Source organism: Panthera onca, chromosome C1 (assembly GCF_046562875.1).
Source record: "Panthera onca isolate mPanOnc1 chromosome C1, mPanOnc1 haplotype 2, whole genome shotgun sequence".
Taxonomy (NCBI): domain Eukaryota; kingdom Metazoa; phylum Chordata; class Mammalia; order Carnivora; family Felidae; genus Panthera; species Panthera onca.
Genome location: NC_138346.1, coordinates 11,863,669 through 11,886,207, shown reverse-complemented (window position 1 = coordinate 11,886,207; position 22,539 = coordinate 11,863,669). Strand labels below are relative to the sequence as shown.

The window sequence follows — 22,539 nt, the reverse complement described above, 5'->3', positions numbered from 1 at the left end:
GGTACAATCCAAAGGGAAAGCATGCTTTAAGTTGCATGAGGAATTGCCAAACAGACTCCAAAATGGTGGAGCCAATAATGTGCCAGAGTATCTGCTTCCCTACATCCTCAGCAAAACTTGATGTGTTTCGATGTGAGTATGAATAAGATCTTGTTTCGACCAGGGAGCTCATGGATCTTTTCATGTTTTCATTGGTGGTTTTTATGTACCTCGGGGTGAACTGCATGGACAGCTCTTTGCCTATGATCTGTTGTGGCCTTGCGCTTTTTCCTCACTAAGAACTAGGAGTCATTTCTATATTTTGGATGCCACACTTTTGCCATTTAAATGTGCAGCAAGTATGTCATTCCAGTGTCTGATTTATCTTAAATTTAGCTACTGGTGGCTGAACATAGAACTTTTTTTTTTTTCCTCTGCAATCTCAAACTTCCCATTTTTCCTTGATGTTTTGTGTTTTGCATCTCATTAAAGTAATCCTTTTCTTCCCTGGGATTATTAAAATGTTCTCTTATGTCAAGAAAAAGTTTTGTAATGTAACTCCTTTGTATTTAGGACTCTTAATCCTGGAATTGTTTTTCTACTTGAGGAATATGATTTTATCTTTTTCCATATATATGATAAATTGTGCCAACATTATTTATTGAACAGTCCGTTCTTCCCCCCCCCCCCCGCCCTGCTTTGCAGTGTTACATCTGCAAACGTGTACCAAGCACTCATTCATATAGGAGTCTGTTTATATTCATTCATTGGTCTGTTTTTTCAGGGCTTTAACTTCTCACTATGTTTTCAAGTTTTCTGTTTCTTTAATTTGTAAGTATTTGATATTTTTAGTGCTATTGTCAATGTGTTTGTCCCCAAAATTTAATAGCCTAACTATCAAAGATACAGCAAACATGGTTGAATTTTTATTTTGACTTTATTTTTATTTTTTATTTTTTTTAACGTTTATTTATTACTGAGAGACAGAGAGACACAGAGCATGAGCAGGGGAGGGGCCAAGAGATGGAGAGACACAGAATCTGAAGCAGGCTTAAGGCTCTGAGCTGTCAGCACAGAGCCCAATACGGGGCTCGAACTCACAAACTGCGAGATCATGACCTGAGCCGAAGTCGGACACTCAACTGACTGAGCCACCCAGGTGCCCCTGTATTTTGACTTTAATCAAGCAACTCTGAATAGTCCAAATGCATTTAAGGCTAACGACCTTCCCCCCAAATACTGCTTTTACTGCATCACACACATTTTAGTAAGTGGTATTTCAATATAACTAAATTCAGAATCCTTTCTAATTGATTTATTTGTCCTATGGGTTATTTAGATCCTTATTTCTTAATTTCCAAACATAGGGAGATTTTCTAGTTAACCTTATTTTTTAATTAAATTGTGATGGAAATGATATTCTGACTTAAAGATAAATATATATATACATATATATATATATATATATGTATATATATATTTACCAATTAGGTCGAGATTTTTTAGTCATGTTATTAAACTTGTACGTGCATATTTGTTTCTTATGTATCCTACTCAGTGCATATTTAATCTGAGAGTCTATAGTTTTCATCAAATCTCAGACATTCCTGATTTACATTTCTCCTTCCCCACTCTCTCTATTCCTGGCATTCGTAGGATGCATCCTGGACCTTCTCATCTTTTTTCCATTCCTCCTAACTCCTTATAAGAGACATTTTCATATGCCACTTGGGTCCTCTGGGTCCCACCTTGCTCCTGGTCTGTGGGCACTGACTTTCCCCAGTTGCCAGCTTGGCCACAGACTTTGTACCTGGAACAGCCTAATGGTTCCTCTAGACTCTACTCATGGCTCCCTGTTGGACCTTAGAGGTATAGGGTATTAACACCTGTGGACAAATCTTTGACCAGTGGGTGATGGGAGCCATTGGATAAATTCTCTTCCCCCCCCCCACCCCCACAGAAGAACTGTTCTGAACTGCGGAGGTTACCCCAGACTGTCCACGAGACCAGTCATCAGCTGGACTTGAGACCAACTTGGAACATTGTCAGCTTCTGCCTCAGGGGCTTCGTCCCCTGCGCTGCCCCTGTGAACCCTTCCCACACCTCTTTCAATTTTTAATTCTCTCTTCTGCTGTTTGGAAATTTCAGTAGATTGATTTTTCAATCTATTGTAATTTTCAGTGGTGAAAAAAAAAACAACAACCTCTGGATGGAACCGTTTGACATGGTTTATAACCCCAGATCTATTAATTATCAGCTTTTAAATTTTTGTCCCAACTTCTTTATTTTAAAATGGAAGTAAGAGACTCACTTCAGGATTTTATGAGGATTCAGTGATTTAATACTCATGATACATACTTCACTATATCTGTCACATAGTAATCGTTCAATAAACGTTAACCATGACTATGTTCATTCGTTAAATTTTAATTTCAGTGACGGTTCCAGAAGTCTTTTCTGAAGTCTAAATCTATTTGGGCTTTGGGATTTTTTTTTGTCTTTTCTTGTAGATTTTCCCCCATTTTTATGCCTTCATTCATTTTACACATACTCATTTCATACTCAATACTTTCTGATTCTTTTTCAGTGATTTCATTGAAATCAGGTCTGGGCCTGTCCTGTTTCTTCTGTGTCTATCGGTGATCACCCATGGGAAGACAATGTGAATGAGAAGTTTGGGGGAAATAAAAGCTTCCTCTGTCATCATTCAGCCCACACCACCCCCTCCATTTCACCTCATTGCTCACAGATTGGAGCTGTTCTGTCCTGGGATTAAAAAAACAACAAAGTAATTCTGTGGCTCCCAGGAGAATTGTTTCCCATTAGAATAGACTTATTTAGTAATGGTTTGGGAGGATGGGGGCACCAAACACGTTTCCTTTCGTGTTCTCAGGGCCACCCTCCTCTAGGCCCTCCCACCGCCTGCTTCCTCCATACATTCTGACTTCCACTAGATGAGTGGGGGTCAAGGCCAACAACAGCAAAGCCACCAGCTTCCTCTCTCAGCTGCCTCTCCCTCTCTGAGGAGAGTTTTCCTTCTTGAGCTTTTCTCTGGGGTTGTAGTAGCTAGTTTGTTTTCAGGCATGATCCCTAGTAAAACTGTGAATTAAATGAAATCTGTCTTTGCCTTTCCCTTATAATTTCTGCCCTGTTACGGAGAGCACAGTAATAACTGCCTTGTGTTAACTCTGGGCAAAGTTAACCTTGTTAAATATTGCAATTGATGAAAAAACCCTCAAACCTCTCAGTGTACGATTCCAACAGGGCTGTCTGGTTTGCATATGCCCTGTGGTCCTTCATCATGTGCATTTAACCATGGAGTAAAAGAGTTTTTCCAAGATCAGTAAAAACACATGGTGCTCAGAGCATTTTTGTTCTACAAAGTTTGTATCTGGTCTCAGCCTAAACTTTTTAATCATAAGAGCCTTGCACTGTAGATTATTTGTTTCACCGCCATTTTCAGTTTCCGAAAATAAGAAAACTGAGATCATATCAACTTTTTAACAGAGTAGACATCTTCCCTATCAGCCCAACCACCATGGCCCTGGCCAGTTGCTTAATCCCTCTAAGTTAGCTTCATCTCTAAAAATCAGATGAGAAAGACTCTTCCTCCAAGTTCTATGTTTATCTCACAAGATCCCATTGCTGGCTCTTGTCTTCTTGAAACTCCCATGGCCGTCTTTCCATCCCTCTTGGGGTTCCTTCTTCAACTGCCAGTTAAGGCCTCTGGCTTCAGAAGTATTTTCTAGCGAAGAGTGAATTAAAGTATATTGGCTGTATAGTTGTCCACTTTACATGCTTTCCTAAGCTCAGATAAGTAAGCATCAGTGTCCGTATCATGCAATAGAAATGTAACGTGAGCCACAGCTATGAGCCACATACGTTATTTTAAGTTTTTCAGTAGCCACATTAAAAAAGTAAGAAGAAACAGATAAAATTAATTTCAGTATATTTCACTTCTCCCCATGCATTCATAATTTTATAATTTCAGCATGTAATCACTGTTAGAAACACTAGTACATGTTTTACGGTCTTTTTTTTCATATTAAGTTTTCAAAACCTAGTGTCTGTTTTGCATTTCTAGAACATCTTAATTCAGAGTATCTACGTTACATTTCAAATGTCCGTAGCCACATGCGGCCACCATCTTCGATAGCACAGATCACATACGTGGTGTCCGGATACGAGAGGGAGAGCCAGTTCATAAGGTCATATCCCCGAACGGAACACATTTTGTATGCTTGTTTGCCATAAGAAATAAGCACACGGCAAGGGGAGCTTGGGTGGCTCAGATGGTTGAGCATCCAACTCTTGATTTCGGCTCAGGTCATGATCTTCTGGTTCGTGAGTTCAAGCCCGTGGCATGGAGCCTGCTTGCGATTCTCACTCTCCCTCTCTTTCTCTGCCCCTAGCCCACTTGTGCGCTCGCTCTCTCTCTCTCTCTCAGATTAAATAAATAAACTTAAAAAAAAAAGAAGTCAACTCACATTAAAAGGACAAACTTCAGTTAAAGACAGTAGGTCAGCATGGATTGTACCTAACCAGCTGTACAACTTTTTCTCCAGAAAATCAAGGTAGTCGACCTTGGCTATCACGCTTAAAGCTGCACGAATTACCACTTGTACATATTTGATGATATTGTGCCATTATCAAAATATGAGTAAGGTGTGTACATGAAGAGTTGAAAACACATCACAAGACAGTGAACATTTGGCAACAGGAAAGGAGAAAAGGAGACATACATTGGAAACCAACATGCCACATCTTGCCTATCAGCTTAAGCTCTAAACTAAATTGCCGCTACAACTTAGCCAAGTAAGAGGTTTAGTGTTCCCTTAAACCAGTCACTTCCAAAAGGATCTCTGTTTTTCTTATCTAAAAATGGTGGTACTATATCTCTTGCAAATAAAGTATTCAACACGATGCCCAGCTTTTATAGTCTAGCTATGATTATATTATTATTATTATTATTATTATTATTATTATTATTATTAAAATCAGGAACGAGATAATAGGACAGAGACATAGGCATGTGACCCAGGTCCTGGCAACTCAATGATAAACAAACTGCATTCCTGGCCACGGTGGGATAGAGAGTCCAGGGGAACAGGGGAGAGAGACAACAGGCCTATAAACATATAGCTCTAGATTGTGGTACCTGCTAGGAGAGAATAGGATGTGGTGATGGAGAAGGGGAGCATTTACCTTAGCTAGGGGTCAATGGGGAAAACCTTTCCAAGGCACTGGCTCACGTAACCCATGGGCCTTCCATGGGGACTCGGGAATGTGGGAAGTGCTGGGGAATGTGGTCCAGACCAGGGCTCTCAACAGTGGAGAGAGGCGAGATGCTTCTAATTGTATGGCTCCTGGGCTGTCAAAGAATAAAACCAAGACTAAAGGAACTTCTACAAAAAGAAGAAGAAAATCCCTGAGTTAATTTACTCACTATGATGGAATACAGATGCTGGGTATTTTGCTAGAGATGGGGCAAGGTATGGGAAACAGGGAGTTAGAGGGGCAGGGGCAGGATGGTTGTGCTAATTAAGGATGGGAGATTGCTCCCTAGATAAGGTGGAATAAGTCCACAGGACTATACTTTTAATGTTTGCACTTAACCAATTCATATTTTAACAAAGAGGCCATGTAGTATGTTTATGCTATTCACAAGACAGTCGCATTAGTAATGGATGAGTAATGAATTCACACTGCAACTTGGTGATGGGCCCACGTGTAAAGTGAGGTGCTGAAAATGTTCTTTCATTCCCTTTGACGTGTCTGTGTCATCCTCTCTCCTCCGCCTCCCTGGGACACGTTTGAATTTGCCAAATGTGGCTGTGAGGCCCAGGGCAAGAAGGTAAAGCTGGGCCAAAGAGCCCTTGTCCCAGCTGACATAGGTTCGGGCCAGAGAGGGCTCTAGCCAGGGAAGAATGAAACCCAGGTTAAGGACCTGCCAGCCGGAGGTGAAGACCCCCCAGGTCACTCACAGGACCCACAGCACCAGCTTCCCCTCCTGGTGGCCAGAAAGGCAGAACGTCGTGTCGGCCCCTCCCCCACCCACCCCAACTGAAATCTGCATATTAATCAGCTCCACAAGGGATTCCTGGGTCCGGTATTGTCTGGGAACTGTGCCGGCCTTGGTAAGGACCCTGGAGGGTCCCTCAAGATGCGATGGGATGGTACTGGAGAGTTTCAAAAGAACTGTGACACGATCTCTATTTTAAAGTCTTGTATGACTGTCACATGGAAGAGGTTGACTGTTCTCTTGGGAACCTAGCCTACCTAAAGAAGAGGTGACAAAGCAGGAAGCAAGTCTTGTTGGTACTTCTTCTCTGGATTCTGGTACCTTGGCAGTCAGAAAGAGACTGGAGAAGCAGTCTAGATCGACAGAGCAGTTGTTTAATCCGTCCCTGTTGATTGATTCAGTGCAAGTAATTCGATACTCATTTATGTGCACAGAGAGGAAGGTTAAAAATCCAGTCTGATGTCCTGTCCATACAATATCAGGCTATCAAAACAATGTTTCCACATATCATTGTAGGTAGTATATATGTGTGTGTGCCTACGCACATATAAAGTATACATTTAAAGAGTATTTGACATTCTCAGTATTTTGGTATTATTGCAATGAGATAATAGTTTTTAAAAAGTATAAGCCTCAGACCTATTTAAAAATGTAATGGTATAAAGATCTGTTATTTTTCTGACAGTAGTTTTGGGGTAAGTTAGGAATTTTCCATTTTTAATCTTTAAGATTGATGTTGGTTAATTAGATTGTATCTCCAAATTCGTTTCTTAGAGAAGTGATCCCAGTGTTTAAAAATGAGTTCAAGTGTATTTAGAAAACTTGGGAAGATTTGTCATTATGTAGACAAAACAGGTCACTGGATTTTTTTTCCCGCCAGGATATTTTGTTGTTACATGAACTTCTCAAGGAAAATTTCTACAAGCGGAAGTTGAGAAATTTGCAGTATTTTCCCTCGAATCAAATGTCAAAGCATATCTGGAGAGACCCAAAACAACAAGGTTAATATTAATTCTCTTTGTTCCACCAGATGATAGGATAATTTTATTCTGTTTATTGTGTATAACATCAGGAAAGCTGAAGCATTCACATGCTGGCTTTAAAAAAATTTTATGTGTTGTTCAAAACTTGGCCAGTGCTTAAAAGTACCAGAAGAAATGTAAAAATGAAAATTACCCATAATCATATTACCCACAGATGATTACTGATAACATTTTGGTCTTTCTCTACCAGACTATTTTTTTATTCTACTCTTTTCACCCAACGATGGGCTGGTGAAAATTTTATGAGTTATTAATTATTACAAGTATCATCTCTAGATGTCTACAGAGCACTTCATTGTAGGTTAGCACCAATAACTTACTTAGGTAATATCTTTCTATTGAATTTTTGTGATTATTTCCAGTTGTTTAGACATAAAGCTGCCATGGAAACTCCTTGAAGACAAACATTTTCTAAGATCATACTTTAAATAATTTTCTGTGTAGATGCTTTCTTATCAAAGGTCTGGTTTTCTGCATTTCTGAGTAAGATGGAAAGGGAGTATCATTCATGATTTACAGGTAAGGGTCTGACCCAAGAGAACTCATCAAATTAACGAAGGAAGTAGGTTTAGACTTGGGACCAGTCAGTTAAGCATCCAACTCTTGATCTAGGCTCAGGTCACGATCTCACGGTTTGTGCGTTTGAGTCCGGCATCAGGCTCTGCCCTGACAGCATGGAGCTGGCTTAGGATTCTCTGTCTCCTGTCTCCCTCTCTGTCTCTGCCCCTACCCCATTTGTGGCATCTCTCTCTCTCTCTCTCTCTCTCTCTGTCTCTCTCTCTGTTTCTCAAAAATAAATAAATCAACTTGGAAAAAATATAGCTTTAGAATTGGGAGTTCTGGTTATTTGGGTTCTTTAGTAGGACTCTTTCTTGCCAAAACCGTCTCAGATGATTGAAAAGGAGTGTCAGATGTCACTTTATTCATTATTTAAATAGCAAAGCACTATTTGCGATAAGATGATTTTTAAAATGCTTCAGTTATTCAGAAAGAACTGAATTCGGAAACTATACCCTTTTACAATCAAAACATCAATGAAACTTTTACTTACTGAGATATTCTTCATCTCTGCAATCTGGAAAGAGCTCTACCTATTTCCATGTTGCTTCCCCTACTGATCTCCTGGAAGACATGTGTTATGTCTTATTTATAACACAGACAGCTCCAACTCTTGGCAGGACCTTTGGTATAAGTAGTCCCCAGTGAATGTTTTTGGAACGGGCCAACATTGTATTTTAAACACTAAAACTAAAAAGGCAATAAAGAATTAGTAGATTCTTAAATCCTTTGACACAAGAATAAAAACAAAGCATTTATTTTCCAGGTGATATGTTGAATGCACCATTCATTAATTCAGCTGGATGCTGGGACCAAAGGTAGATAAAACCCACATGGTCCCTCCTGCCCTCATGGAGTATGCCACCAAATGAGGGCTTTAGATAAGGACACAGACAATAACAAGAAAATTAGATATGCTCTCACAGGGCAAATACGGAAAAGCAAAATTTGAGTGGAGTTGAGAGGAAGAATAAAGATCAGTTAAATGTACGAAAAAGTGAACACGTGGGCTTTATGGTGTAACAGCAATAAATTGTGGAACGACAATGGGGCCAGGAAGTGGTAAGTTTCCAGTGGCTTGAAAACACAGCTTATCTTCAAAGTAAAGTACTTAAGGAGCGCCTGGGTGGCTCAGTCGGTTAAGTGACCGACTTCAGCTCAGGTCACGATCTCACAGTTTGTGAGTTCAAGCCCCTCATTGGGCTCTGTGCTGACGACAGCTCAGAGCCTGGAGCCTGCTTCCCCGATTCTGTGTCTCCCTCTCTCTCTGCCCCTCCTCCGCTCACGCCCTTGTCTCTCTGTCTCAAAAATAAATAAAACATTTTAAAAAACAACAACAACAACAAAAACAAAGTAAAGTACTTAAAACTGTTGGGAGTGCAGAAAGCAGCACGTACAGTTGCTGATAATACTTCACTCAGCTTCCAGCCTCCACCCCTTCTGGAGCCCACATCAGCATTTAGATAGCAGTGCTCTATACGATACACACATGAACCGGATTTCTCTTCTTTTGCCATGTTAGGCAAAAGCATTCCTGCAAACCCTTTCCAGTTGTGAAAAAAAAAAAAACCTAAGAACAGTCCTGTATCTGAAATCTCATCAGGTGAGTTTCCTACTGATTGCAAGCCAGCGTATAGGCCCATGCAGGCGTCAACACTCTCTAAGGTCGCACATACACTGGAGAAGACCAACGGGTAGATTTATCGAGCTCTGCGGGTGCCTGTGCTGTGCCCATGGACCTTCAGAGCTTCTACCCGCTGTGACCTGCTCAGGCCTTTCAGAGACAGAGCGTTCAGAGCCCACGTGACCTGAAGGAGCAGCATCCCCAGCCCCCAGGAGAGCAGTCATAGAGGCAAGGACATCTTGGGACACCCTGCCATCCTAGAGAGATCGCGCAAGACAGCAGTATGCCCTTCCCCCCATCCTGTGCCGGAAAAAAGTCACTGTTGCGACAGTTTGGGGCAAGCCACTTGCATTCCAAGACTCTCCATTTCCTCAATCATAAAATGTGGTAGATAAAACCTATCCCTCCTCTCTCCAGAAATAATATAATTGAACACATTTTGCATTGTACAAGTGCCAAGTAGTATTGAGACAGGAATGAGCTTCAATATCAGCAAAGCAATAGTCCAAATGTTTCTGATACTCATTTAATTCTCCTGTTATTTTGTGACTCAGTATCAACTTCCTGGAATGTATTAAGGAGTTTCTTCTTTTCAAAAATATTATTCAGTGCATTCTTTGCTGCTGGTATTTTCTAATAACATTATTTGGAAACATCAGCAGAAATGGCATCCTCCCTCAGCACTGTCCCCGTTAAAAAATGAACATTTTGTTTCCCTTACACCACCCCATGTAAATACTGATGCAAAACTCATCCAATGATTCCATCGCTTTTACGGTCACCTGCCAAATACCTCACCTAAAATACCTGTTAATTAGAGAGAGAGTTCTGGACAACACTTAATAGTAATCATTTGGTCCTTTCTTTCAAATACAGGGTTTTTGGCATGTGTTTTTAAGAGAAGCCATGAGCCAGCTCTGGCACACAGCCTCCCTCGGATTCCACTAATGTGTAATCGGCAGCAACAGGGTCGGAAGTGCAAATTCGCTTGGTGCACATTCACTGAGCACCTACCTTAAGGGCAGTATGCTATGCGGAAGATACTCTCGGAATATCCTTTATTTTTTGTATTTAAAAAAAAATTTAGTTTTAGTGTTCATTTATTTTTGAGAGGGAGAGAGACAGTGCAAACAGGGGAGGGGGCAGAGAGAGAGAGGGAGATACAGAATCTGAAGCAGGCTCCAGGCTCTGAGCTGTCAGCACAGAGCCAGACGCAGGGCCCGAACCCACGAGCCAGGAGGTCGTGACCTGAACCAAAGTTGGATGCTTAACCACTGAGCCATCCAGGCGCCCTTCCAAATTTCCTTCAAACAGGAAGGCTCCTTGGGAAGTTTATGATAATGAAGCCACTGGAACTAATGATTGGACTAACTGAACAAAAATATTTTTTCTACGCTGATCTTTTTTTCCTAACAATAAAAGTAATACACGCTCATTTGTGAACATTCAGGATATATAGAAAAGTATATATTTTTTTTATTTTTTTAATGTTTATTTATTTTTGACAGAGAGAGAGAGAGAGAGAGAGAGAGAGAGCGCAAGAGCATGAGTGGGGGAGGGGCACAGAGAGAGGGAGACACAGAATCCAAAGCAGGCTCCAGGCTCTGAGCTGTCAGCACAGAGCCTGATGCGGGGCTTGAACTCACAGACCGCAAGATCATGACCTGAGCTGAAGTCGGACGCTCAACAGACTGAGCCACCCAGGCGCCCCTAGAGAAGTATGTTTTTAAAAAGCACTCGTAGTAAAAGAACCTAAGGGGACCCAGTGTTAATATTGTGTCATATTTGTATAAAAATGAGATCATATGGTATAAGGCATTTTGTATCCTGCTTTTTTGACATTATATTATTTCATTTAACATCTTTTGAAAACAATTACATACTGTTACATCATGTTTATATACCAAGTTTAGGTTTATTTAACCTAAATTTTTGATATAATAAACAAAGCTATGATGAATTCTTGCCCACATATCTTTTTGTAATAGACTTATATAGTAAAATTATTAATTAGCTCAGCTGGTATTTTTTTCTTTTCTTTTCTTTTCTTTTCTTTTCTTTTTTTTTTTTTTTTTTTTTTACCACAGATTCTACTTGTCAAATGACAGACACGGTTTTAATACCAGTAAGCAAAAACAAAGCAAAATCATGCCAAATCCTATCATGGAAATATAACTAGAGATAAAATTTCAATATATATTCTATTGTCTTTTTTTTTTACTTAATCCAGAATATGATTTGATGTATGATATGAGCCAAGGAGCTAATTTTTTTTAATTTCTCAAATTAGTTAATTTTGCCAACATTATGTTTATGATAATCTACCCATTCCCACATTGACTTCTAGTGATCTCACCTCTGGTCAAAAATGAACCAAAAGAATATCTTGGCTAGAGCCAGGGGTTTCTTGGGACACAGAGCTGAAGATGAGATGCATGGCTCCTGGCCACAAATAAAGTATGGGTTTTGCCAGTTATTTTCTTTGTTATAGACCTAGAGTCAGTCTTGCATTAGATAGATTTAAAGACTCTTGCCTCAACCCGCTCACCATTTCACAGTGCCCCTTCATCCCTCACCCTTAGCTCTAAATCTGGAAGGAGATAGGCTCAAAAACCCCCGCTAGTCATTACCATAGGGCATCTCATTGGTTTTAGACGATTCCAGGCATTTGGAGAAAACGAGCCATTTCCAATCCATTGGACAAAGAGCAAGATTCTCTCTCTCCCCAAATATCACTCCTTCTACCTCATCTCCTCTTGCTTCCCTCGCCCATTTTTATGACCTTCCCACAGGTGACAGTTGGGCTTAGGATCTCTTGGACTTTTCTCTAGGTTTCTTGAAGGCCAATCTGCCTTGAACCATGCATCGGAATGAAACTAAATTGATTTCCTTATGTCAAGTTGAGCAGTAGCTTGGTAAGCACGATAGTACAACCTCAGTAGATTGTATAATGACTGCATTCTAATCTCAGAAGCAAATACAGTTGCAGGGGAAAAAATCAAATGGAGATAAAGAAAAGACCTTAAGACTCCACGATTTTGTAAAGGAGGAAAATGTTGGAGATTTTGACTTACACCCGTTGAAACAAAATATCACCTGGACCCGTTTTGAACCTCATCATACGTATGACTCCTAAACTTTTTATGTAATCAGGTTAGCACGAATGCAAAGCGTTTAACATGTTCCGATGCAAAACCAGAAGACCAATTACTCTTAACATCCGCCCATTAACATACCGTAAATGATTTACTTGGGAATCTATTTCAATAAAGTTCACCTTCAGAAAGTGGCAGTCAGAAAAGCTTCACGAAAACCAGACTTGTTTTCACGTCGAAACTGCTGTGCTTTTTCATTTGGAGAAATCACTGACTTGCTCTAAATAGAGTGGGCTCTTTGTTGTTGTTATTATAAGCTTTCCTTGGCCTAGAATTTTCCTGTTTATTCACTATGAGGAAGAGCGTGCTTTGTGTTTCTAACATTGGAGTGGTGGTTCCTAACTCTGTAGGCGTATTGAAGGTAGTGATGTTCATCATAATCACCACAATGAGCTGTGACCCCCGAAGAGGTGATCTCCAGTGGTCTGTATCTGGGGCTTTCCGGAGAAGCACAACTGGGCACAGCTGTGCATTAGAATAAATTAAGAGCTTCTTAATTACATTCATATTTTCTCCCTGAACTCTTAAGTCCATCATTTCTCACCATTTTTGCCATGAGGACCCTTTGCCCCTGCAAAACTTTTTAACAGAGACAAACATATTTGAGAGGATAGTTAGAAAGTCAGTCTTTACGTAACTCATGCCACCCACAGCCAGCTGCGTGGCCCTGGCTGAGTTGGTGAACTTTGTTTCCCTTATTTGTAAAAGGGGGACAACAGGATAGACCTGTAGGTTTATATGCATGATAACGATTACGTACAATGGGGTCTCTAAATGCTTAGCAGTGTGCCTAGCACGTTAGGCGCTCAGTAGGTATTTGTGGTGGTGAAGGGTGATATTTGGCAGCCGTTTGACCAAACCTTCATCTGGCTCCTACCTACTGGAACCCACCAGTCAAAAGTCTTTACCCTTTGCTTTACAGTCTCTTGCTGTACAACTGAGAGATCAGTCGGGCTATTCATTTTTTAATATGAGACTCTGATGATATCACAAAGTCTTTGCTTTAATTTTTTATTCCAGTTTAACAACAGGAACAAAGATAAATGACATTGTATTCGCAGACATTGGATTTTTGAAAGATTTGACTTTTGAACGTACGTGAAGTAATTTCTGTATAAATAGATTCTTGAGTGTTATGCATTTTCCGAAGGAAATAGAGTGGTTCTGTTTGTTTGCTTACTTGCTTTGCCATTTTTTAAAAAGATTTGGAAGTACATATATAAACATCTTGAATTGTGCTGCTTAAAATAAGCATTTGGGGCCAAAGAGCCCGGGATAACAGTGACCAGCATAAGAACAGGGTGAATCTGGGGAATTTCTGAGAACCTGGTGGCCCAGGAACATCTGAATGTTCCAAACAGAGACCAGACCAAAGTAGTGGGTGGGAATAAGGGCAACACAGATCAGAAGGCTCATTGGAATTCATCTGACTTCAGACTTTAGGTCAAGCCAGGTAGAGGATTGACTCGAACTTGGTGGTTATCAAACTTGGCCAGAAGAGCCTAAACAAAGAGGAGACAGTATGTCTAAGGTCAGTAGAGGGGGCAGATGGAAACCAGGTGACAGGAGAAATCAGAGTGTAGTGACATCTGCTCTTTTTTCCTGACCTCTCTCCTGTCCCCCTCTGGTGGTGGCATGTCGATTTTACTTGAGGGAGCTATCATCCCCTCATTGCCAAGGGCGTGGGCACATGACCTCAGCTGAGCCAGTAAGTGCCCTCCCCCAGGAATTCGGATCTTCAACTGAAAACGCAAGGAGCTTATTCATCCTGACAGCAGTGCCCTGAAAAACTTTCCGTTCGTTTTTGTACCTTGATCCCCACAACGGCCCTGAGGCTGGTCTTTTCTGAGGCCTGTTTATTTAACTTTTCTTCAACTTCTGTGTGCTGCCCCATGTCATTCCAACAAATTCCTCTTTTATCATTGAGTTAGCCTAAATAATTTCTGTTGCTTGCCACCAAAGAACCCTGGCAAGGGTTCAGGAATCCAGACAACAGTCTGGCCAGCAGAACTGGTGGGTCAGCAACCTTCTCCCCTGGCCAAGAAGCCTCTTATATTAACATGTGAGGAGAGAGTTACCCTCAGGAGCAACAAATGCAGGCCGGCAAGTGCACATGGGTGAACTCTTGCTAGGAAACTGATCTGGCAGTTGCCCAAGATGGACTGGGGGAATGTGAGAACTGAGTTACTGGTTAATCATTGCTTATCACCAAATTGAGGCCCTTTCTGTTTTGAATGCATCTAGTATGATGAGTGCCAGCCCAGGTAAAATCAATGTTGACTCAATCAATCTATTTAAAAAAGTGGAAACTATTGAAATGTCTCTTCCCAGAAGATGTCACTTGGAATAACACCTTGACTTAGACCCTCATCAAAGTAACCTTCCTTGCCAGCTTGGTTTCAGCCCTCTGCCTTGCTGATCCAGGCCCCTTGAGCAGTTATGGTCCTTGCCTTTTGTACCGAGAAGGATCCGGTCAAAATTTTTGCTGCACGCTGTCCTTTGGTATTCATTTCTACGTCTATTGTCATGAAATACGTCTTTGCACTTTGCAAGGCATGCCTTTTCTTCACCAGCAAATTATTTTCTTTAGCTGCTTCAAATAATTTAATCTGAACACGTTTGGAGGTCATACACAGAACCAAACAAACCAAATAAAGCGTTTGAAGTATATGAAAAAAACCTAACCCCGTTTTTTTCATCACGCACATTTTGGAAAAATTCTCTACACACGGGCGTACACATTCTTGACCCTCACGCCTCCTAGCTGTTCCATTGGACTTTTGACATTAGGTTGAATTTGTTTTTTAGAAGTGGATTCGGCCAACCAACCAAATTGTAAAAAAAAACCAAAAGCTTCCGGCCAAGTGCAAGGTTTAGCTGATTACTGATTAAATGGAGAATGGGTAGCTCGAGGCGAATTGCCCCAGGGCTCTCAGCGATTAGCCCGGGTGGTTAGCACTTGGTACTACTAGTCAGTGTACAAAGATCACATAACGTCTCCATATGGCCTGGTTGACCTCTGGCTGTCTGAGAAAAAGTGGTGTTTGCTCTTGTGCGTATGGCGAAACGGTCACTGCTGCTAGGGGAGGAATATAAATGTAACTTGAAGATGGTGTGTTCACCTTCGAATATAAAAAGGATGTATTATGTTTCATTTGTCAGACGGTGCACCAGTTTTCCCCCATTCCCATCATCATATTACTGTCTTTATCTTTTATGCGTATTTGGCCCTCTTGAGACCAGAGGGTGAGGCCCTGCTCCATGGGTACTTACGGTCCCCACAGAAGAGGGTGAATATTCCCCATCACTAGCCAGGGAAGAAGTACAAAGAAAAGTGAAATTCAGAAAGAAAGCCTTAGGCCAGTTCTCATCATTTAGTCTGTGCAATAGTCCTCTGTGGCGTTTATTTTAAAGGGCAGGTTTCCTGGCAAAACCCTCATGCTGTGGCCTGGGAATCTGCACTCGTCACATCTCAGATGATTCCTGGTTTTATTAGGGAGCAAGCAGGTTCCCCTATTTGTAGATTTTAATATAATTGGTATACCATGCGGGGAGTGTAGACCATCCATTTTTGAGAGGTATTTTATGAGATAAAATATCCTCGCTTCAAGACACAAATAAAGAATCATGAAGCTTCCCTTCCTAATTGTTTGTCATACCTCAACTTTGAGAATCATATTAATATTTGCCTTACAGATTCACTTTGCCACACACTCATGTTAATTATTCGGTTATGTTTTGGACAATGTGAAATATACGTGCATCTATGTAACAAGTTGTGTAATAATTAGACTTAATTGTGTGAAGGTTGAATAAAAATACAATTAATTTAATTGGAAATAAAAGCTAGTGTTTGGTCATCAGTATAATTCACTATAGAAAACATGCATCTTAGAAAAGGCCCTAGGCAAGCATTTTTTCAAAAATCAAACTGTAGATAACTTACATCTTCAAAGAAATTTTGAACCCATCAAGAAATAAGCACTTAAGAATCAGCCCTATATTTAGTACTTACCGTAAACACACTTGGCAGGAAAATTAAATAATAGTACATCAGTACTATCAATGCAGAGCCAAAATGTAGACAGAATGAAGAAAATTAATTTTTTGTGGTTGTCAATGGGACAGACAATTCCACCTGGAACAGCTAGTTAGAAACTACTTGGAACAGCTGCCCTCACTGAAGGTCTTCTCACTTTTTAGATAGACACTTTCCAGATATTTGCAGTACACGTGGTGAAACTGCAGGTGCCTGACCGTGCATTTCTCCCATCCTGTAATCATGGCGGCGCATTGTCTTTAAAAGTTCGGTACACCATCCTCAGGATAACAGAGTGATTCCCCATCTTCTTCATGCGGCGGGGATCCCAACAACTGTTCAGATATCGAGCCACCAAGATGCCAAATGGGTTCTTCCGCCAACTCGGAGGAGGGATGGGAGTGAGGACGGAGAATGATGGAGGTCACACTGCTCTAACTGGATGAGACTGGTGAATCTGGCAGTGCTTTCACAAAACTGGCCTTCGAATGGTGTGGCCATGCCAAGGAGGAAGTATGGCAGTGGGGAGTTGCGGCACAAGCCGCATGAGTCTGCGTGCCGTTTTGGATATACACATCTGGATGAGGCTTTTTTTTTTTTTAATGTTTATTTATTATTGAGAGACAGAGAGAGACGGAGAGTGAGCAGGGGAGGGGCAGAGGAAGAGGGAGACACAGAATCTGAAGCAGGTTCCAGGCTCTTAGCTGTCAGCACAGAGCCCGACACAGGGCTCGAATGCACAAACTGCGAGATCATGACCTCAGCCGAAGTCGGACGCTTAACCAACTGAGCCACCCAGGCGCCCCTGGGTGAGGCTTTTTTTGATGGGGAACAGAGATTCTCCTGCTATCTCAAGAAACGGGTGTGTTTTTTTTGTAGATATACATTCTAACCAATAAGAGAAATGGGAATCTAAAGTGTGAGGCAGGTCTCGTGGATGACAGAAGTTACTTTAAGAATATGCAGGTTTAAGGGCACCTGGGTGGCTCAGTCAGTTACGCGGCCGACTTCGGCTCAGGTCATGATCTCACAGTTCGTGGGTTCGAGCCCCGCGTCGGGCTCTGTGCTGACAGCTCAGAGCCTGGAGCCAGTTTCAGATTATCTGTCTCCCTCTCTTTGACCCTCCCCTGTTCATGCTCTGTCTCCCCCTGTCTCAAAAATAAATAAAACGTTAAAAAAAAAAATTTAAGAATATGCAGGTTTAGTGACCATGTTACCTCATGGTCCCATCAACAGCAGGAATTACAGAATCTCGGTAGAAGTTTCTGTTGCTGTCATTCCTGCCCCAGCTAACCAACCACATCATCCTCTACCTTGCATGTGTCCTATCTTGTGGTTTCTGCTCATTCACATCATCTGCCAGGGCGGCTCCCTTCTGCCTTCTCTCTGTTGGTCTGGGCTTCTCTCACTCCCAAGCACCTAATTCCCCATTGCAAAGAGAACCTGATTGGTCCAGCTAATCATTCCATCTTTGCCTGGATATAGCTTTTGGGTTAGGGCATATCATAAACTCCTTAACCATGACCCTGTACAATGGAGTCCTACCCACCCCTGGACCACTCTGGTCCAATCAGCTGTGCCCAAGGATTCAGTCCATAATAAACTCTCAAACAACAAATCCCTACCATTTTGCTTTTATGGAGTCTTAATGAGAACAATGTCCCCAAATTACATCTTTTTTAAAACTAAAATAAATATTTAATAATGCCAGATACTATCTGATTGTTCTGCTCTAATAGAAAAGTATTTTAAGCCCAAATCTAACATTTCTTTATAAGAATCCTGGCTTCTTTCTCACTAGGTTGTTAAGGGACCTTGTTATTTTTTTAAAATCACTTTCAAAAAAAAAAATCACTTTCAGTACTAACATTGGAATTTTTTGAGTACCTGGAGTTAAAAAGTGATAACTACTTGGACATTGTACCCTTTCTCTAGGAGATTTTCAGTCCGATTCTGTTTATAAGCAGATATTTAACACTGAAAAAAGGATCCCAAACAGCCTTTTCAAAGCTCAGTGATCCATTGTGAGACATTGGCTTAACACAAAATACTTTTACATAACCCAAGCCACCAAGAGGGATATCCGGTCAGCTATTTTTAAAGCCTTCTCCCCCACATCATCTCACGTAACAGAGTTACAGCAGTTTGCTTAGAAAATTGGCACAGGTTCTGTGATTCATGAAATGAAAACCCAAACGAAATGTTTTTAACTTCTTTAAAACTGGAACCATTTTCACTTAATGTGTTACAATACCAAAATAATAATACTAACTTTCAGGATCACATACACATGTATGGATGCACAATATAGTTTTTTGCGTTGGTATGTGTATTTATAGTATTGCGTATTGGGTTTATCAGATGAATAATTTTCTAATTAACTCATTCAACAAGTGCTTACAGAGCTTTTATGGTGTGCCAAGGGCTGTGCTACAGGTGGGGCCTGAAGGAGAGGGAAGTAGACCTGACCTCACGGAGCTTCCAGTCTAGTAATAGCTGGGCAACTGCAATGTCATACACTAGGCCTGTGATGTGGTGGGAGAGAATGCTTGCCAAAAAGGGAAACGGAGAAGCATGGAGAAGGCTTCCCAAAGAAAGTGATATCCACACTGAGACCTGAAAGATGAGGAAAGTTCAACCAGGAAGGATGGGAGGGAAGAATCTTCCAGTAGAGGGAACAGTCCATGCTGGACTGGGGCTTCTTATTTGAGGGCCAGAGAGAGAGGGCCAACGTGCCTAGATGTGGAGAGATGGGAGGAAGGAGAAGGGAGGTTGGAGAGGTGGGTAGGACCCCATTGTACAGGGTCGTGGTTAAGGAGTTTGAGCTTGATGCTAAGATGGGAAACACAAGAAGGTCTTGAACAGGACAGAGAGATGATCAGATTTATCCTTTGGAAACAGCAAGAATGGGCAATAGATTGGAGGCAGGGAGAAACTGAGGCATGGCGGTGATCCAGGTGCAAGACAGAGGTGGTCTGAAAGAGGATAAGAGTCAAGAGGGTGGAAAGAAGCAAGTAGACTTGTGCGGTTGTTTAGGTCTAATCAATATAACTTGATGACTGTAGATGGATGGCTGTGCATCTACCCAAACTTAGCATCAAAGTACTGCCCTCAACTAAAGACATTCATTTTATAAGCATTCCTTTTATCAAGTAAGAATTAAATAACACACAGTTCCAATTAGCAGCCTTGTGATTGTAAGTAACCTAAAACTCTATTCCCAATGGCCCAGACAGAGGCTCCTGGCTGGCTCAGTCAGAGAGCATGTGACCCTTGATCTTGGAGTGGTGAGTTTGAGCCCCACATTGGATATAGAGATTACTAAGCACAGACACACACACACACACACACACACACACACACACACACACGAACGGTCTATGTTTTAAAAGAGGGTGTAAACAATAAAAAGAATATTTTTTGTTCTCATGACTTAAAAATCCAGTGGTCAGGAGGGTTTCAGGTGAGGCTAGATCCACTGTTTCACTGATATCATCAAAGACCTGGTTTCTTTTGCCTTTGCTGTTCTTGTGTCTGGTTCATCCTAAGGTTGCCTTCCTTCATGGACTCAACGGTATACTTCCACGTTTGTGTCGTGACAACCACGAGGAAAAACCACCTCCTCCGGTTATTCCCTCCCAAAACAACGAGTTTCGTTTCTCAAAAATACTTAGGAAAATATTTTTGAGTCCCACTGTGAAGCAATCACAGTGGCCAGAGAAACGATGTGCTCTAACCAAGAAGAAGAAGAATGTCAAATGGAGGGGGAAGGAAAGCAAATATCTACTACATTCAGCTAATTTCTCTTAGCATCTTAACTGAAGTTCACCGTTGAAAATGAGTTGAAATGTTCACCAAACAAGGGTATTTTTGAAATAATTTTTCATCTTTCAGTGCAAGGCGTGCATGTCCCCGCAGAGCTGGAGGCGTACTCAAAAGAGCAGTGTTCCCCCCTCACTGCTGCTCTGGCCGGCCTGCTGCGACTCTCTTACTTTCTCTGCTGGTTCGACAGATACACCTTGAATCTCATCTTTTGCAAATCCTGATGCTCTTTTAAAACTTGGACATAGGGGCGCCTGGGTGGCTCAGTCGGTTAAGCATCCGACTTCGGCTCAGGTCATGATCTCGCGGTCCGTGAGTTCGAGCCCCGCGTCAGGCTCTGTGCTGACAGCTCAGAGCCTGGAGCCTGTTTCGGATTCTGTGTCTCCCTCTCTCTGACCCTCCCCCATTCATGCTCTGTCACTCTCTGTCTCAAAAATAAATAAACGTTAAAAAAAAATTAAAAAAAAAAAAAAAAAAAACTTGGACATAAAATGATGCTCATCTTAGAAGTCTGTATCCATTCCTGAATAACTAAAATTGAAATACTGTTGGAGTCTCAATCAAACACACAAGTATTTACATGTATTTTATGTATCATCTAGAAACATACATAATTTTATTATTTCAGATCCAAATATGTAACGGATGAGGGACTTTCTGTAATCTCTGTAATAAGGCTAAGGTATACAGTGATTAGTTAAAAAGAAAATGTGCAGTGATTTTCAATGATGCAAGTGATGTGTGCTTAATGAAAGAAAATGTGCAAAATTCTGAAAATTTGAACGGAAAATGTCAGTCATAGTTTCGGTACTTAATGACAAGATCATTAATGTTTTTCGTATTTTCCACTAGCGTGTTTATTATGTGTAGGATATTTAAAAATATAGATGTAAAGATACTGGGTATACAATTCTACAGTCTTTTTTTCTTATAAAAATAGACTCTGTAAATAATATTTATGTGGTCTTGGAAACATTTTTTAACATTCAGTCTTTCTTGGCTACTTCTGTCTTAGTGGACCCTAAGGATAGTACAAATCTTTTATTTCTGTAAATAATAGTGCTGTAATCATATTTGTATATGGCACTCTGCTTCAGATTGGATTCTATTCTCCGTATAAATTCGAGAAATGGAATTGCTATGTCAAAGGATGTAAACGTGTAAGATTCTTGATACATACAAAAGACTCATTTTTTGAATTTGAATGTCATGGGGGAAAAAAGTGAGGAAGCAGGAGATACAATCAGCTTTATGAAAGTGTTTTGAAAAATAGTCCACAGGCATGCCTGGGTGGCTCAGTTGGTTAAGTGTTTGACTTCGGCTCAGGTCATGATCTCGCGGTTTGTGAGTTCGAGCCCCGCATTGGGCTCTGTGCAGACAGCTTGGAGCCTGGAACCTGCTTCAGATTCTGTGTCTCCCTCTCTGCTCCTCCCCTGCTCACTCTCTGTCTCTCTCAAAAATAAATAAACATTAAAAAAAATTTTTTTTTAAAGAAAGAAAAACAGTCCACAAAATCACTCTGCCTCAGCAGTATAAAAAGTGTTGAATGGCTCCATCCAAGAAGCGTTTACGGAGCGCCCGTGGTGGCCAGGCCCCATATCAAGGATTCAAAGCAAAATGTGCCAATGGGCCACAATAGATTACAGTGACTCAGCAAAACAGAGTTATCATATTTCAAAGTCAGCCTAATAACTCATCTTGGAGACAGATGTGGCTAAAACTTTACACCGTTGGCTTCAACTTCAAGAAATTTCAGTATAATTCTGATAGAAACCCACTGTGAAATCTCACATAACTTTTAATGGAAACCACTATCTTATTTTAGTCATTGCAAAAGGCTAAAAATAAAGATTTTTTTTCCGTAATTCATTTGTGAAACACTAATAACAGTAAGAACTTAAAATAATGCTAATGTTCTCACAAAGCACAGAGATGCTGGAATGAGTTCGATGATTTCTTCAAGGGCAGCACCCTTATCCAAAACAGGCTAATGAGAGTCGTGGAGCTTGAGTTTCTCTAACGGTGACTGCATAATTTCTTCAATTTCTGAAGCACACCCTTTAGAAGAAAGTAGTTTGCTCTAAATTCCAGTACTCAATTTTTCTCTGGTTATAGGATAGAAAGCGAGACATGCTTTTAAAACAGAGTATAAGTACCATTCAGATGCAAAATGTATCTGAAAAAGAGACGGTTCATTAATTCCGTTATTCCAGGCGCTGACAACCTAGTTCATCTCGAACAGCTTCTCCAAGCCTGGCTAAAGGATTGGAAAGCAGGCTAGGTTGGCGTTCGGCTGT

The 22,539-nt window shown here is 41.0% G+C and overlaps 1 protein-coding gene and 1 long non-coding RNA gene across 3 annotated transcripts in view; both read left to right on the top strand.

Moving 5' to 3' along the window:
* The window catches only part of COL4A3 (collagen type IV alpha 3 chain), a 135,408-nt gene that overhangs the window by 4,143 nt on the left and 108,726 nt on the right, over positions 1-22,539 (top strand). The gene's annotated exons all lie outside the window — the stretch shown is intronic.
* Positions 26-22,048, top strand: LOC132672193 (uncharacterized). 2 transcript variants are annotated; one of them, XR_009607419.2, is made up of 4 exons: positions 26-132; positions 4,545-4,794; positions 6,882-7,002; positions 21,736-22,048. It is a non-coding gene; the product is annotated as an uncharacterized LOC132672193 (long non-coding RNA). The 2 variants fall into 2 exon arrangements; XR_009607418.3 differs by lacking the exon at positions 21,736-22,048 and adding an exon at positions 12,058-12,480.